The 12,517-nt window shown below is 44.1% G+C and overlaps 1 protein-coding gene across 2 annotated transcripts in view; it reads right to left on the bottom strand.

Annotated features, from left to right (window-relative positions):
- Positions 1 to 12,517, bottom strand: part of NCOA7 (nuclear receptor coactivator 7) — a 124,670-nt gene that overhangs the window by 101,482 nt on the left and 10,671 nt on the right. The window lies entirely within an intron of this gene.

Below are 12,517 nucleotides of genomic sequence, written 5' to 3'. Positions count from 1 at the left end.
TAGCTAAGCAATGGCTTGGACATTGCCCTGTGACATGGGAGACTGGGATTTAAATCCATGCTCCAGATTTGGAATGTAAATCTGGGTCTCCCACATCAAGTGAATTTCCCAATCTCTCAGAGTACATCTACACAGCAGTGTTATTTTGGAATAACTGACATTATTTCGAAATAACAAAGAGCGCATCTACACTGCAAGCCATTATTTTGAAATAATGTGAAGCTGGAGGACTTCTTACTCCAACTACTGTAACCCTCATTTCATGAGGAGTAAGAGAAGTCAAAGGAAGAGTGTTCTTCCTTCTACTTCTAGCACCAAAAGCCAAATTAAGCTATTTCGACTTCAGCTATGCAACTGACATAGCGGACGTTGTATAATGTAATTTGACTTTTGCCCTGCCATGTAGCTGGTTTTTTTTTGTTTTTTTTTAAACAGGGGAGGCCATGCACTTCTACTCAGCACTCATCTAATGTTGCTACACTGAAGTCAATAATAGTCCAAAGCCAAGCACTTTTGAAAATCTCATTCAAAGCATCTCTGGAGCAACTCTTTCTCCAAGAAGCTATTCTATTGGACTCATGCTCACTTTCTCACACACACAGATGGGAGAAGAAATGTAATTGGGAGTAACCTTCCTGCACAGTAGATTAGATTTTAAGGTCAGAAGGGACCAGTAGATCATCTGTCTAGTCTGATTTCCTGAATAACACAGGCCTTAGAATATCATCCAGTTACTCCTTCATTTAGCTCGATAACTTGGTTTTAGAATCCACGGCTCCTCTTTGTAATGGGAGACATACAAATTATTTCACATGTAATCAGCAAAAAACTTACCACTTAACATAACCTGTTCCCACCAGTTTTATTTCTGCATTAAAATCACACTCCTCAAACTAGCAGGCCTCTGTCAACGTATATGTCTCCAAAAGAGGGCAACTTGATTGAAATACCAAAGAAGAAGGTATTTAGTAGCTTGTAATATTATATTCTATCAAAATATTTGGCTGAATTTTCCCATCCCCATGTAATGAGAACTGATTGCCACCACCCCAAGTTCCTCAACAACTACTGAATCTAAATTCACTTTTTATTCTTACAAACTCTTTATGGAATTTAATTCTGTACTCCAAATTAAAATCTGGCTATCTATACAGCTATCTTATGCAGTGGTTAACACTGTAGTTTGTTAACAGCAATATTATAAACCCTAATTTGAATTAGATAGATTGAACAGATTTAATATTTAAAAAAAATACTGATAAATCCTGATGAAGAGCCCTGCAAACTAAAATGTTCTGTTCTAGATACTTGGGGCCCAATTATGCAAGATGCTGAGTGTCTCCTGAAAAGCTAGGAGCACCCTTGCATCCAACCACTTTGGGATGCCCTGAATAGGACTTGATTCTGAAAGCTAAGCAGTAAGATCAGGGTTTCCCAACCTATGGGTCATGACCCAAATATGGGTCACCATTACATTTCAAAAGGGTGGCCAAGTGTTTCCCCAGGTGGCTCTATCTCCTCTCCTCTCCCCGTTTTTGAATTGCCTTCAAGTCTTCCTGAATTGTCAAAATGGGTCCCCATCTGGAAAAGGTTGGGAACCGCTGAGTTAGATGTCTAAATGTAAGGAAACAACAGTTTTTATTTTATTTGTGTTATATTTAGAGTCAAGCCTGCACTTACGTACAGTATATCACTTAGAGGTCAAGTGACATCTATCCAGTAAATGTCAAGAAGTTTAAGTGCAAAAGGCACCTCTCTTTTCTGACTTTGACCACACTACGGGTAGTAAAAACAACAATATTTTGTACATTGTGTGCACATAGCAAAGCTACCCATGAGAATACAAGTCCAGAGATTACAATTTGTTTTCCATTTCAGCTCCATATAATATGAACAAAAACAGCAGAGTGTATTTCGTTAGACAACTTTTAAAAAATCTAGAACTAAATACAATAAAAGTACAGTACTTTATTCAGGATAAATGGAATATCCCGAAAATGGAAACATAATATCACTTATCACAAATATATGAAGTGGAGGTGAAGTGAGGGCATTTGGATAAAACTGCGTCATTCATAAAAGAGAAGAAAAAGATCTGTTCTTTGTTGTCTTAATGTACTGAGAGGGAAATAATGATCTCATCTCAAACAGTGTAAGAATTCCCCCATCAGTGAAAGTTCACAAATACACCATGGTCTACACAAGGGCATATTTTGAAATAACCCCACTTACGTCGAATTTATAAATGGAGCGTCCACACTACCAAGCCCATTATTTCGAAATAACAGGATGCTTATTTCGAAATCTGTACTCCTGCTTTTCACAGGGAATAACTCTAATTTTGAAAGAGTTAATTTGAAATAGCATTAGTGTGGATACTCCAGTGCCACTATTTCAAAATAACTAATTCCCAAAGTAAATCAAACTAATTACTCTCCCCAGTACTTCCCGGGGCTCTAAGTCGAGGTACCACACCCACATTAATGGAACCTGCTTCGGACTAATTTCAAGGCTTTCCCATAGTGGGGATATACTATTTTGATTTTGTAAAATCAGGGATTATTAAGTCAAATTTAGTTATTTCAAAATAATTTCCTAGGGTAGACATGCCCTAATTGACTTCAGGTCACATAGTTTAAGTTCTTCTTCTATTTAGGGTGCCAGGTGTCCGGTTTTGAACCGGACAGTCTGGTATTTTAATTTTCTGTCTGGGAAACAAATTGAGAAAATACCAGACATATAAATGTCCAGTATTTTCTAATTAAGTAAGTTTTATTATCGTCAGGAGTATCAGTACTTAGTTGTGTACTGCCTGGCTGGTAGATACACTGACACTGTGTGAGCATGTCCACCAGTCAGGCAGTACACAACTTTGCAGTAAAGAGGAGGCGGGTGGGAGTGGGAGTAGGGGTGAGGGCGGGGCCAGGGTGAGATTGAATCCCCGGGACCAGACTTGCCTGTGCACCCCGCTGAGACTGTGCGCGAGATGAGTAGCCCAGTCCCCACTGGCCAGATCCCCCCTGATCTCCTCTAGCTAGCTCCGCTCCCCCCAACCTCCTGCACCCAGCCCCACTCCCCGCGATCTCCTCCTGGCCAGCCCTGCTCTCCGCCGGCCAGTTCCTTCCCCCGATCTCCCCCAACCAGCCCCGCTCTTCCTGACGCCCTCCCAGCCAGCCCTGCCCCCGCCAGCTGATCCTCCTGCCTCCTGATTTCCCCTGGCCAGCCCCCCTCCTTCCCCCGACCTCCTCCTGGCCAGCCCCACTCCCCTCCCGGCTGGTCCTCCCTCTCCCATTCTGAGCTCACCTGTGTCCGGTATTTTTTTGAAACCCATCTGGTAACCCTATTTGCAGAACAAAGCTGACAGTGAGAGGGATAGAGATGGGGATGCAGGATTTGGGTGGGAGGCAGGGTATAGGAGAGGGGGAGGGGGTGAATGCGGGGTGAAAGGTAGGATGCTGGAGCAGGCTAGGAATAAAGTGTTTGGCCAGATCAAGGGGGCAGGTGCAAGGGAGGAGGCAGAATCTGGCAAGGCGGGAGGGTGCAGGAGCAGGTTGGGGTGGGGTGTCTGGCCAGGGGGGAGAGTCAAGGAGCAGGGTAGGGGTGCAAGGTATCAGGGGGAGATCTAGGGAAGTGAGTGCAGCATCTGGGCACAAGGGGGAGGAGGGCATTGCTTTTGCACCCCACACTGCTCCCACATACTGTGTCCCAGGCACGGCCTCTTACTGCTCCTATTGGCCAGAATCCAGCCAATGGGAGCAGCGGGGAACACCTCCAGGCAGCAGGTCCCTGCACTGTTGTTCCTCCAGCCAGGGGAGGGGGAGCAGCAGCACACAGGGCTGCCTCTGACTCTGTTTCTTCCCTGTAAGGCAGAATCAGTGAGGAGGCTTGGGTCTTTACTTCCACCCCCAGCAGAAAGCCGGAGATGGCGCTCCAACCTCGCAGAGAGGGGGGGTGTGAGGCTGGAGGACCAGCACAAGCTCCCTGTTGTGGGGAAAGGAGGGGGTCTGAGCTCGAGCCATGAACCACCTGCGTGGTGTCCGCGGACCATTAGTGGCTTGCGGACCCCAATTTGAGAACCATAGCTCTACTGTATTAACTACTGTACACATATGTAACAAAGAAGTGATTCCTTTTTCCAAAGAGTTTAAAATCTAAACATACAACAACAGATAAATGGTGGGGAAAAACAAATATACATGTCAGGAGGGGACTAGGTAAAAGTGAAACTATAGTATTTGGTACACTAAACCTCAATCACACTATGCCATGTCAATTGTTTTGCATGTGTCCTTTTCTACAATTTTTTCTTTCTTCGTTCAGTATTATAATTTCCCCCAGCAATTACAGGAAAACAATGCATGCACTTATCCACAAATTGTTCAGTAATAGAGTTGAAGTTCCATGGCAAAGGAAAAATACTAAAAAGTACTGCACACTACCACCTTCAAATGTACCGGTTTATTTTGAATCTGCTTCCTTGGAGAGGACCATATTTGAAACATAAGAAAACATGCAGGGTTTTATTTGTTACAATGTCAATTTGACACGTATAAGGATACAGTGATAGGAGCAAGGATGTTGCCAGAAAATAAAATAAAACAGCCAGAAAATAAGGACTCGACAATATAAAAATCAAGTAGTTTATTACAGACTTATTGTGAAGCAAATAAATTTGGGATGTGAGGATTCTGATTTATCATCAAGTCATGGAAATGAGAATAAGGGTTATATGTTGTGGCTTACTGTGCTGAAACACACATATTATCAAGTCTTTAACAAAATATTCATTTTAACATGCCTTTTTCATTTATTCAAAAACTACAACAAGCCGATAGGTGTTTTTTAACATTATACAGGCAGTCCCCGGGTTATGTACAAGATAGGGACTGTAGGTTTGTTCTTAAGTTGAATTTGTATGTAAGTCGGAACTGGTACATATTGTAGGGGAAACTCTAGCCAAACATTTCTCCAGAGCTCAGTTTTATTCTCCCACCCCTCACTTCCCTCAGTCCTTTATTCTCAAGCTGAGGTGTCTGCTGAGAAAAGCCGCTCCGTGTCTCTCTGGTCTGCTGGGGGGGGGGGGGGGTCTAGCTTCGCGTCTCCCTGGTCTGCTGGGGGGAAGCAGCTAGTGCGGGGTTGCCTCACCCCGTTTGTAAGTAGGGATCCAATGTAAGTCGGATCCATGTAACCCGGGGACTGCCTGACCTGCAAAGTGAAAGGCGATGCCAATTTTCATTAAGTTATTGGTTCAGTCAGTGCAGATTAAGGTTTGCTTTGAATTACTGTCTTAATCAATTACAGGCTGGACCTTCCTGGCCTGGCACTCTCGGAACCTGAGTGGTCCCAAACCTGGGAGTTTTCTAGACCAGGGGAGGTCAGTGCTCCCCTGCTGGCCACCGGTCCATTCCCAGGCTCCTCTCTAGGCTGTGGGCCATCCCAGGCCAAGGCTCTCTGCCCTGCTGCTGGCCTTGCTGCCACGTCTGGCCAGGAAGCCTGGGCACCCCACCCTGCTGTCAGCCCCTTGGGGTCAGGAGTCTCTGGCCACTGGGGGTTCCCAGCCTGGGCTCTCTGGCTGCTGCTGCTGCCAGGACTCCCAGCTGGAACTGGGGCTCCCCACCGGGACTCCGCAGCCAAGACAGGCTCCCTGACCACTGCCAAGGCTCCCTGGCCAGGGCTCATTTGCTGCAATCATAAAAATCCAAGTATAAGAACAGCACTGCAGTGTCTCAGGATAAAAAGACGACAGAAATGCATAGCCGGCAAACATAAGAAACAGCTTATTTAGATCTTGCTTCAGGCAGAGTGTTGCAAATACAAATGAGATTGGAAGCTTATAAGTAAGTACCAGCAGCGTCATATAATTTAAATGTCTTGAACGATAAACACAGAAGTTATTAGGTTACCTTAAGAAAAAAACCAGGGATTTTTTTACCCTCAGTTATGTAATCAAGGTACTAACTACCATGTGAATTTTAAAGAAATTTCCAAAACACAAATATGAATGAGCTCTTTGTCTTTGCAGAAAGTCATGGTCCAATCATCTTAATGGACAGCTTAGACTACACCCGAAACACACTCTCATTGTGGCAAGATTGGGTCTGCTCATGCAATCTTTGCTCATAAGAGTAATCCTTCCTAATGCAAACAGTTTCACTGACTTCAATGTGCAGGACTATGTAGCACTTTAAAGACTAACAAGATGGTTTATTAGATGATGAGCTTTCGTGGGCCAGACCTACTTCCTCAGATCAAATAGTGGAAGAAAATAGTCACAACCATATATACCAAAGGATACAATTAAAAAAAATGAACACATATGAAAAGAACAAATCACATTTCAGAATAGAAGGGGGATTCGGGGGGGGGGGAAGGAAGGTATATATGGTTGTGACTATTTTCTTCCACTATTTGATCTGAGGAAGTGGGTCTGGCCCACGAAAGCTGATCATCTAATAAACCATCTTGTTAGTCTTTAAAGTGCTACACAGTCCTGCATTTTGCTTCAGCTACACCAGACTAACACGGCTACATTTCTATTACTACTGACTTCAATGTGTTTGTGAGAGTCAGGGTGGAAGAAGCAGACCTGCAGTGCTTCTTGCAATGATACAGCACTTTTTCAATCTAATAAAGAGGTTTTCAAACTGTGGCCCACAAACAACGTCTGTCTGTTGCAAAAGGTTGTCATTACCATAGAACAGTGGTTTTCAAACTGGCATTTGCAGACTATGTCCAAGATTGTAAATGAAGAAAATCAATAATTAATTGAGTTAAGTGCTCGAGCAACGCTGGGTACAACATCTAGTAAAAAATAAATATAGGCAACCATTTGTAATACAGTTCAATGTTTACTCTCACCAGTTAGTGTAATAATAATATAAGTGCAAAATATTAATGAATTCCTAGTCCCACAAACTCTTATGAATGAGTTATTTTTATAAATGTACATAGTCGCAATGGGTTCAATGAGACAACTCAGCTCTGTAAATTTAAACATGTGCATATGTTTGTATATAGTGACTGTCCTCAGTCTTGCATTTTAAAGACATTTTTTAGAATAAAATTATCAACTAGTTAGATACCGACTTTAAAGTGAGTTGAAGACATTTAGGCTAGGCCTACACCGGTGGAGAAAACCGATACAATATACACAAATCCAGATATGTGAATTGCGTAGCTGGAGTCTACATACCTTGCATCGATTTTCTGGGGTGGCCCCACAGCAGGAGGTCAATGTGAAAAACTCTCCCATCAACTTTCCTTACTCCTTGCAACTGTTAGGAGTTTCTGGGTTGATCGGGGGAGCTTTCAGCATTCCATTTAGCAGTTCCTTACCAGATCTATTAAATCAAGCACCAGAAGATCAGTCTCCAGAGCTCTGATCTTCCCGGAAATGTAGATGTGCCCTCGGTATCTTGTAGGATCAAGTTTTAAGTGCCTGATCCAACCCTATTGAATTCAACGGCAGTTTCAGCATTACCCTTATTACAAAGCCATAATTTTTAAAAAGTGTTCCTCAATTAGGTTGCTTCCAGTGTTATTGTAGAATTGTAAAACCTCCTAGTGCTATATAGTGAAACTCAACAGTATTGCAGTTAGATATTTTATTCATCCATTGAATACTATCTAGAACTGGTCAAAGTTTCTCAGGCCACCTATTTTTTTGGTTGAAAAACTTTCATCCCACCCCTTTTCAGTATTGAAAATGTTTATTTGAAAAAAATGTTTATTTGGAAAAAAAAAATTTCACGTCTTTCTAAAAACAATTTATTATTTGCCATTTCAAGGTAAAAAGGTTTTTAATTTAAAAAATAATAATTTAAAACCCACCATATGACTGCAGTCACTTTTAAATATTAAGTATTTTTTAAAAATAGAAGATAAATGAAAAATTCCAATTACAAATGTTGATAATTCACTACTAAAAATCCCATTTTTCAACCAATCCCAGTGGCATATTTTGCAACCTATTGTACTCAATTTTGCAATTCCAAAATCATGACTTTACTATTGTAATGTTCTCTTTCTTAAAAACAAAAAACATAAAAGAGAAATCCAATAAAAAAAATCTACAGTAATGCAGTTCAAAAGCTCTACATTTGATCACACAAGTTAGCAGAAATAAAATTCAATGTTTCCATAGCAACATTAGCTTTGCGATAATGTGCACCCGGCATATTAAACAACACATTGGCCTGTAAACTGAAAATACAAAAAGTGTAATTGTGGGAGATTTACCATTGCTATGGAAACCTTAATTTTGTATTTCTGAAATGGCTAAAGTTGCATTAGAGTGTTTTTAATACTGTATCACATATCCCTTATTATTCAGTAGGTGGTCAGCTGCAGCAATGCTTGATGCATTACATGCACAGTTATCATGCCATTTACACACACCGAATACTGACACTTCTCTTAAGAAGATTTCTAATTATTTCCTTAATCTTTGCAACATGTCTGTACAATTGCCAAGAATCACATTAAACATACAGGCAGTCCCCGAGTTACGCGGATCCGACTTACGTTGGATCCGCAGTTACGAACGGGGCCCTCCCTCTCCCTGGTCTCCAGCAGACCAGGGAGAGGAAGCAAAGCGGTGGAACACGCGGCCAGCTGACAGCCCAGATGCGTCTGGGCTGTCAGCTGGCCGCGTGCTCCGCGGCTTTGCTCTGCTCTGCTTTGCTCCCCCTCCCCCTGGTCTGCAGGAGGACGGGGAGCAAAGCAGAGCAAAGCCGCGGAGCACGCGGCCAGCTGACAGCCCAGACGCATCTGGGCTGTCCGCTGCTCGCGTGTTCCGCCGCTTTGCTCCCCGTCCCCCTGGTCTGCAGACCAGGGGGACGGGGAGCAAAGCAGAGCAAAGCCACGGAGCCCGAGGGCAGCAGGACAGCCACGGCGCGTCTGGGCTGTCCCGCTGCCCCCGTGCTCCGCGGCTTTGCTCCGGACGCCTGTGGTACAGCAGCTGGGGCGCTGCTGGTTGGTCCCGTAGCGCCGCTCTGGGCGCCACTGGACCAACCCAGCAGCACCCCAGCTGCTCTGCCCCAGGTGTCCCCAAGTCAGCAGCTGCTGAAACTGACCAGTGACTGACTACAGGAAGCCCCTGCCCCGGGCTTCCTGGAATCAGCCGCTGATCAGTTTCAGCAGCAGCTGACTTGGGGATGCCTGGGGTTCTTAAGTTGAATCTGTATGTAAGTCAGAACTGGCCTCCAGATTCAGCTGCTGTTGAAACTGATCAGTTTCAGCAGCGGCTGAATCTGGACGCCAGTTCCGACTTACATACAGATTCACCTTAAGAACAAACCTACAGTCCCTATCTTGTACGTAACCCGGGGACTGCCCGTATTTGGTTTTCTTGCCTTTCTTCATGAATCCATTTGCTCTAAAGCCTGCTTGCTACTTGTAACGTCTCAATTCTAGCTCTGTTGCTTCTGTACCAGTAACCCACCTCTTGCAGGGCCTGAAAAATGACACTCTATGGACAAAACAGTGAAACCAATGACCAACAAAGCGCTATCAAATCCACAATATCAACAGACTGAGAAAATACAGGAAAGACATCTCTCTTTAATTTTTCTTTCAGTTACCGTGATCTTAAGTGTTACTTGTAATGATAGTAGGTACAAAACTTTCAAAGTGTCAGAGCCTCTTTAAATTTCACCACCACATCATCAGTTTGTGAGCAATACATCGAGGTTCAAATTGACTTAAATTTTATGGAAGAAAATGATGCACAATGACTAATTAGTTAGCAACCTCCTTTCCACAAACCAAGAATGGAGAGGCTGAGTACCAAGCAATCAGAAAAGCCATCAGAGTTGGTAAGCGAAGAACAATGGATTACCAAGGAGAGCCCTGGATGCATTCCTCCTTCTCACAAGAGCAGTCAGCTATGATGTCTGAGGAAGTTAGACTGTAAAGTCAAGGAAGGGCCAAAAATCCTATATTAGATTAAACATAATTCCTTAAATAAGAACCTTAGTGGATAGCCCAACGTCACAGGAGATTTGTCTTCATTCTTGGGTCATGGCTCTGGCAGTACTTACATGGGCAGCTAAACACTGCAGGGATCGATAACTGTACAGAGGCTACACAGTCCTGATGTCATCTGTTCCTTACCTGTGTATCTACAGCCCATATAATGTAGATTCTGAATAAAAATGGAAATAAGCCCACTGAATAAACATGAAAAAGCCAACTAATGAAACCCAGTATTCTACGCTAAAAATACATTATTGTTGAGTCAAATGGGACTTTCCTTGGCCTCACAGTCTAACTTCCTTAGAGAATCCAGGGCTCTCCTTAGTAACCCATTGTTGTTCTACCAATTCTGATGGCTTTTCTGACTGCCTGGTATTCAGCCACTCCATTCAAGGAGGATGCTAACTAATTAGTCATTACATAGTTTTCAGTCACCTGGGCTGCACTTGCCTGACTAACTGGGTTTTACCAGCAGCTCCAACCTTATTCACATGACAGATATGCAGAGCCCTGCAAATCTGCGGATATCAGCTTTATATCCATGGATGTGGATATCTGCAGCTCATTTTTGAGGCCACTGATGCAAATTTGGTATCTACAATCCTGCAAATTTACAGATATCTGCTTTATATCCACAGGTATCCATGGATCATTTTTGCAGATGCAGATACCAATTTTATATCTGTGCAGGGCTCTACAGACATGAACACGGGCCTAGCTTGAAACTGTTTTATCCACTTTATAAATGCTATCTCTCTGAGCTGTGAATTGTATGCTGGCTAGCTGGGGAGGATTACCAAGTTCTACCCAGGAACCAAAATCAGTGTGGAGAAATTATTCTTAGGACACTCAGGACTGAGAGATCACTTTGTTACCCCCGGCCTCTAAAACAAGGTAGCCTTCTCTATGGTGGCTTGGTGTTCGGTCCCTAGCACCACTAGCCTGTCAAGCAAAGTGTTCTCCTGTGATCCACTGTTTCCTGTACCCAAACTTACTACTTGTACCTTAAACTTTGACCCCTGTACACCACACAGCACTTGTGATAAATCTTCTTTTGATCTGTTTAAGAAAGAACAGAGATTCAACTCTAAGCAAGAGCATGTGATAAAAACAAATAGTTGCAAACCAAAACCAAAACCATAAAACAGAAAGCTTAATATATCAAGTCCTCCCTTGATGAAAGTTCAGACTGTTGCAGAGCTGTCTATTTTCACAGGAACCAGGGTCTCATTTTTCATGAAAATGCCTCTGCTTCTCAGGTCTGCTCGGTGCATGGATACATAGTGCCTCTTCCCCTTGGTGTTATATACAGAAAGTCTTTTGCCAAGATTCATAGGGGGATATCCTGTCTGTTGTAATGTTCTTTATGTACCTCCAAGTGGTTTTGATTGTTTGCAGCTGAGTGGTAAGCTGAAGTATGCATTTGATTGTTTTATTATACGTTTTCTCTATACTATTTTTGTCCTAAAATAAATGTATTGTGCTCTATATACAGCTGGCTGGTCTCTGGTAAACTACTGTCTTTGCTTATGAGAGAAATAGAGTGTGAAACTGCACGTACAGAATAGGGGTCTTAAAAAGCATTTATTCAGAGGTTACACTTTTACATGCGGGGAGAGAGGAGCTCCATGGGAGCCTGCGCCTCGGGGAGACTGCTTAAAAGCTGGTTCCTCAGGTGCACCGGTTCCCACCTCCCCACTGCCTCTGATACAGAGGCAGCGGGGCAGGGAGGACTGCCTCTGTATCAGAGGCAGTGGAGGGTGGGGAGGTGGGAACCGGTGCACATGCCTCTGAGCCCAGGTTCATCAGTTAACCATTTACATGAATACACTATCACATCCCTAGTACAGAGCTAACTAAGTCACACAAGGTAAGATAATCACAGTAAATGATAGGGGGCTGCAACCTAAAACCCTTTTCTGGAGGGAGATGGGCATAGGTACCTGTCCAGGTAAAAGCTAGAGGCTTAAGACCTGAATGGGCTTCCCTTGAGCAGACCACAGAGGGGGTTGGAGATGTATTTATCTCAAAACTGACAACACATACCTGGACATGCGCCAGCAAGTTTTTCCAGAACAAAAGAAGTGGCTAAAATCTTTTAGAAAGTAGTTCTCTATCCAGTGACACTATGTAGCCTACTTTTTCAAGCACTGGACAACAACTCATAGGCAAAACATAGAGGAAGTAGAGGAAATGGTTCTGACTAGAACAGTGGTCCCCAAACTTTTGGGGCTGCCGGGCGCCCGGGGGCGGGGCCGCCCATACGCTGTACGCCCAAGGACCGGGGCTGCCCATACGCCGCGTGCCCGGTGCCGGCGCCACCCATGCGCTGCACTCCTGGGGCCGGCGCCACTCCTTTGCCACACGCCCAGGAGCCAGCAGCACCCATGCGCTGCGCGCCTGGGCCGGCACCACTCCTGTGCCATGTGCCGGGGGGGGGGAACACGCTCATATGCCACACACCCGGGGCTGGCACAGCCCATGTACCGCGCACCCTGGGGCAGGGCCGCTCATGTGCCATGTGCCAATGGGCCGGCGCTGC

The sequence above is a fragment of the Pelodiscus sinensis genome, chromosome 3, assembly GCF_052426305.1.
Source record: "Pelodiscus sinensis isolate ZL-2025 chromosome 3, ASM5242630v1, whole genome shotgun sequence".
Taxonomy (NCBI): Eukaryota; Metazoa; Chordata; order Testudines; family Trionychidae; genus Pelodiscus; species Pelodiscus sinensis.
The sequence above is the reverse complement of the archived record's forward strand: the minus strand, read 5'-3'. Positions and strand labels throughout refer to the sequence as shown.